The following is a 5,777-nucleotide window of genomic DNA, read 5'->3' on the forward strand; positions in this document are numbered from 1 at the left end:
TCCTTCACTCCATAGATGCTGCTGCACCCGCTGAGTTTCCCCAGCATTTTTGTGTACTTTCGATTTTCCAGCATCTGCAGTTCCTTCTTAAACAGAGAAAGGGAGTACACAGACTAGAGTACACCTCTATTAGATCACCCTCAGCCTCCTGCGCTCCAAGTCCCAGCCTGCTCAACCTCTCCCTGTAGCTCAGACCCTCGAGTCACTGAGACTGTACCCTCCGCAGCTTGGAAGAATGAGGAGGGGCCATAATGAAACTTGTGAAAGGCTTGGATAGAGTGGATGTGGAGAGGATGTTTCCACTAGTGGGAGAGTCTAGGACCAAAGGTCATAGCCTCAGAATCAAAGGACGTTCCTTTGGGAAGGAGATGAGGAGAAGTTTCATTCGTTGGAGGGTGGTGAATCTGTAGAATTCATTGCAACAGAAGGCTGTGGAGGCCAAGTCAGTGGATATTTTTAAGGCGGAGATTAATAGACTCTTGATTAGTACGGGGGTTGTGGGGAGAGGGCAGGAGAACAAGGTTTAGAGGGAAAGACATCAGCCATGATTGAATGGTGGAGTAGACTTGATGGGCCGAATGGCCTAATTCCGCGCCTATGACCCATGAAATGCATTGTTGTAGCTAATGTGTGCATGGTTGTTCAAATAGCAGGCAGAATATCTCATCACCCCCCCCCCCCCCCCAAATGTTGGAGTAACCCTAGGAGACAGGCATGTCTAGGGAGAAGGAATGGGTGGCATTTCGGTTCCCTTTCCCCTTCTTCAGATTGAGAATCAGGGGAGAGGGAGAGTAGAGATAAGAAAGGGCGAGGTGCGAAAATGGCAGTTCAAAGCAGACAACCAGATCAAGGGAAATGTCTCGACCCGAAACGTCGCCCATTCCTTCTCTCCAGAGATGCTGCCCGTCCCACTGAGTTTTTGGATCTATCTTCGGTAGCATATTTTGTGTCTATATTTAGTGGAGTGGTTCTTTAGTCCACGCTGTGAGATTGTGTTTGCTGACTTGCTATTAAGTTATCTATGTTGGCATCAATGTGCAAGTCATAGCACTAATCAGTATATTTAGTTTAGTTTCGTTTAGTTTAGAGATACAGCGCGGAATCAGCCCGCACCAACCAGCGATCCCTGCACATTAACACTATCCTACACACAATTCTTACATTCACCAAGCCTAGTAGTCTACATACCTGTACGTTTTGGCCTTTATAAATCAGAGCATTGAGTATAGAAGTTGGGATGTAATGTTAAAATTGTACAAGGCATTGGTGAGGCCAATTCTGGAGTGTGGTGTACAATTTTGGTCGCCAAATTACAGGAAAGATGTCAACAAAATAGAGAGAGTACAGAGGAGATTTACTAGAATGTTGCCTGGGTTTCAGGAACTGACCCTGTCCCACGGTACGAGTTCATTCCAAGAGCTCTCCCGAGTTAAAAAAAAAAATTAAACTCGTAGTAAGCACGGAGAATGAACGTAGCGGGTACGTCGGAGCTCGGGGACGTCTCTTAGCGCTAACGGCAGGTACTCGGGAAGACTCGCTAACTAACGGCAGGTAAGCACGGGAAGACTCGTGAAGATTTTTCAACTAATGTCCACGAGAGCCCCGAGTACCGACGAGCGGCCATTACTGTAAATCTCCGAGTTCGAATCAGGGCAAACTCGGGAGAGCTCTTGGAATGAACTCGTACCGTGGGACAGGGGTTGTGTGGGAGGATGCCGAAGATCTCAGAGTAAACCCACACGGGACTCACGGGGAGAACGTACAAACTCCGTACAGATAGCACCCGTGGTCAGCATCGAAACGGGGTCTCTGGCACTGTGAGTGACTTTCATATGAAGAAAGACTGGATAGACTCGGCTTGTAATCGCTAGAATTTAGAAGATTGAGGGGGGATCTTATAGAAACTTACAAAATTCTTAAGGGGTTGGACAGGCTAGATGCAGGAAGATTGTTCCCGATGTTGGGGAAGTCCAGACCAAGGGGTCACAGTTTAAGGATAAAGGGGAAATCCTGTAGGACCAAGATGAGAAAAACATTTTTCACACAGAGAGTGGTGAATCTGTGGAACTCTCTGCCACAGAAGGTAGTTGAGGCCAGTTCATTGGCTATATTTAAGAGGGAGTTAGATGTGGCTCTTGTGGCTAAAGGGATCAGGGGGTATGGAGAGAAGGCAGGTAAGGGATACTGAGTTGGATGATCAGCCATGATCATATTGAATGGCGGTGCAGGCTCGAAGGGCCGAATGGCCTACTCCTGCACCTATTTTCTATGTTTCTATGTGAGGCAGCAACTCTATCGCTGTTCCACCTCGTCGCCCATATCGCACATCTCCTGCGGTCGCCTCTGTACCGTTTTGGCCGTGGGAGCCAGTCTTACGACCCTGGGTCTCGCTGTGGTTTTGAAATGCGATGTCACTCATACATGTAGCCACGTCCTGCCCCACATCGCTCAGGCCGCCTCGGTGAGACACCGTTTCACCCGCAAACTCTTGCACAAGAATAGAAACATAGAAACATAGAAACTAGGTGCAGGAGGAGGCCATTCGGCCCTTCGAGCCAGCACCGCCATTCAATATGATCATGGCTGATCATCCAACTCAGTATCCCGTACCTGCCTTCTCTCCATACCCCCTGATCCCTTTAGCCACAAGGGCCACATCTAACTCCCTCTTAAATATAGCCAATGAACTGTGGCCTCAACTACCTTCTGTGGCAGAGAGTTCTACAGATTCACCACTCTCTGTGTGAAAAATGTTTTTCTCATCTCGGTCCTAAAGGATTTCCCCTTTATCCTTAAACGGTGTGACCCCTTGTTCTGGACTTCCCCAACATCGGGAACAATCTTCCTGCATCTAGCCTGTCCAACCTCTTAAGAATTTTGTAAGTTTCTATAAGATCCACCCTCAATCTTCTAAATTCTAGCGAGTTCAGAAGATTGAGTTTAGAAGAATGCAGCTTTATTTATTTTGTTTTGTTTTTAGAGACACAGCGTATTCGTCCCACCGAGTCCATGCTGACCAGCGACCCCCCTCTACACTGCACACCGTCTTTAGTTTAGTTTAGTTTACTTTGAAGATGCAGCGGGGAAACTGACCCTTCGGCCCACTGAGTCCACGCCCAGCAGCGATCACCCGGTACACAAACACTATCCTACACACACCAGGGACAATTTACAATTTTACCGCAGACAATTAACCTGCAAACCTGCGTGGCTTTGGAGTGTGGGAGGAAACCGGAGCAAACATAGAAACATAGAAAACAGGTGCAGGAGCAAAAGGATTTGAGTATAGGAGCAGGGAGGTTCTACTGCAGTTGTACAGGGTCTTGGTGAGACCACACCTGGAGTATTGCATACAGTTTTGTTCTCCTAATCTGAGGAAAGATATTCTTGCCATAGAGGGAGTACAGAGAAGGTTCACCAGACTGATTCCTGGGATAGCAGGACTTTCATATGAAGAACGACTGGATAGATTCAGCTTGTACTCGCTAGAATTTAGAAGATGGAGGGGGGATCTTATAGAAACTTACAAAATTCTCAAGGGATTGGACAGGCTAGATGCAGGAAGATTGTTCCCGATGTTGGGGAAGTCCAGAACAAGGGGTCACAGTTTAAGGATAAGGGGGAAATCTTTTAGGACCGAGATGAGAATTTTTTTTCCACAGAGAGAGTGGTGAATCTGTGGAATTCTCTGCCACAGAATGTAGTTGAGGCCAGTTCATTGGCTATATTTAAGAGGGAGTTAAATGTGGTCCTTGTGGCTAAAGGAATCAGGGGGTATGGTCGGTGTGGACTGGTAGGCCGGGAAGCCTGTTTCCGCACTGTACCTCTAACACTAAAAATACTAAAACTACCGATTTGACTTGCAAGTTAATTCAGAGTAAAGGAGGTAAACTGAACTCAACTACAACAGCTGACCCACAGCACAGCACAGGGACAGGCCCGTCAGCCCATTGAGAGCTGCGGTCTCTTGTACGTGGCATACAGGTAAACCTGTACAGGTAAACCACAAATGCTGCCAAGAGCTGAAACCACCTGTCTTACCACAAAAATCAAACTGCCTTTCTCTCACCCCACAGCAGGCAGTGATGAAAGCGAATGGTATGTTAGCATTCATAGCAAAAGGATTTGAGTATAGGAGCAGGGAGGATCTACTGCAGTTGTACAGGGTCTTGGTGAGACCACACCTGGAGTATTATGTACAGTTTTGGTCTCCACATCTGAGGAAAGACATTCTTGCCATAGAGGGAGTACAGAGAAGGTTCACCAGACTGATTCCTGGGATGGCAGGACTTTCATATGAAGAAAGACTGGATAGACTAGGCTTGTACTCGCTAGATTGAGGGGAGATCTTATAGAAACGTACAAAATTCTTAAGGGGTTGGACTGGCTAGATGCAGGAAGATTATTCCCGATGTTGGGGAAGTCCAGAACAAGGGGTCACAGTTTAAGGATAAGGGGGAATGTCTTTCAGGACCGAGATGAGAAAAACATTTTTCACACAGAGAGTGGTGAATCTGTGGAGTTCTCTGCCACAGAAGGTAGTTGAGGCCAGTTCATTGGCTATATTTAAGAGGGAGTTAGATGTGGCCCTTGTGGCTAAAGGGATCAGGGGGTATGGAGAGAAGGCAGGTATGGGATACTGAGTTGGATGATCAGCCATGATCATATTGAATGGCGGTGCAGGCTCGAAGGGCCGAATGGCCTACTCCTGCACCTATTTTCTATGTTTCTATGTTTCTACGTGGCATACAGGTAAACCTGTACAGGTAAACCACAAATGCTGTCAAGAGCTGAAACCACCTGCCTTACCACAAAAATCAAATCGCCTTTCCCTCACCCCTTTGAAGGCACCTTCTCCATCTTGTCTCGTCGTTCGCTGTTAATGGCGTAAAAGCCCATGTTAATCACAGATAAATAGAATGATTTAACCCAGCTGACCACAGACGGCTGTGGAGGCCAAGTCAGTGGAGAGATAGTGGAGAGACAGAGGAGGCCAAGGCTAAGGCAGAGGTAGACAGATTCTAGAGTCCACCGGGTGCAGGTGGCAATGGCTGCCCCGCAAACAGTCTGTCTGTCCTTTCTTCTGTTTTGTTATTTTAAGTACCTGTATGTTTTAGTGTCTTGGTGAGACCACGCCTGGAGTATTGCGTACAGTTTTGGTCTCCTAATCTGAGGAAATACATTCTTGCCATAGAGGGAGTACAGAGAAGGTTCACCAGACTGATTCCTGGGATGTCAGGACTTTCATATGAAGAAAGACTGGATAGACTCGGCTTGTACTCGCTAGAATTTAGAAGATTGAGGGGTGATCTTATATAAACTTACAAAATTCTTAAGGGGTTGGACAGGCTAGATGCAGGAAGATTATTCCTGATATTGGGGAAGTCCAGAACAAGGGGTCACAGTTTAAGGATAAGGGGGAAAGTCTTTCAGGACCGAGATGAGAAAAACATTTTTCACACAGAGCGTGGTGAATCTGTGGAGTTCTCTGCCACAGAAGGTAGTTGAGGCCAGTTCATTGGCTATATTTAAGAGGGAGTTAGATGTGGCCCTTGTGGCTAAAGGGATCAGGGGGTATGGAGAGAAGGCAGGTACAGGATACTGAGTTGGATGATCAGCCATGATCATATTGAATGGCGGTGCAGGCTCGAAGGGCCGAATGGCCTACTCCTGCACCTATTTTCTATGTTTCTATGTTTAATGGTCTCTGGTTTGTTTTACGTGGGAGGGGGGTCAGGGGAAACTTTTTTATCAATCTCTTAAATCATGATCCAAAG

Source organism: Amblyraja radiata, chromosome 43, assembly GCF_010909765.2.
Source record: "Amblyraja radiata isolate CabotCenter1 chromosome 43, sAmbRad1.1.pri, whole genome shotgun sequence".
NCBI classification, from domain to species: Eukaryota; Metazoa; Chordata; class Chondrichthyes; order Rajiformes; family Rajidae; genus Amblyraja; species Amblyraja radiata.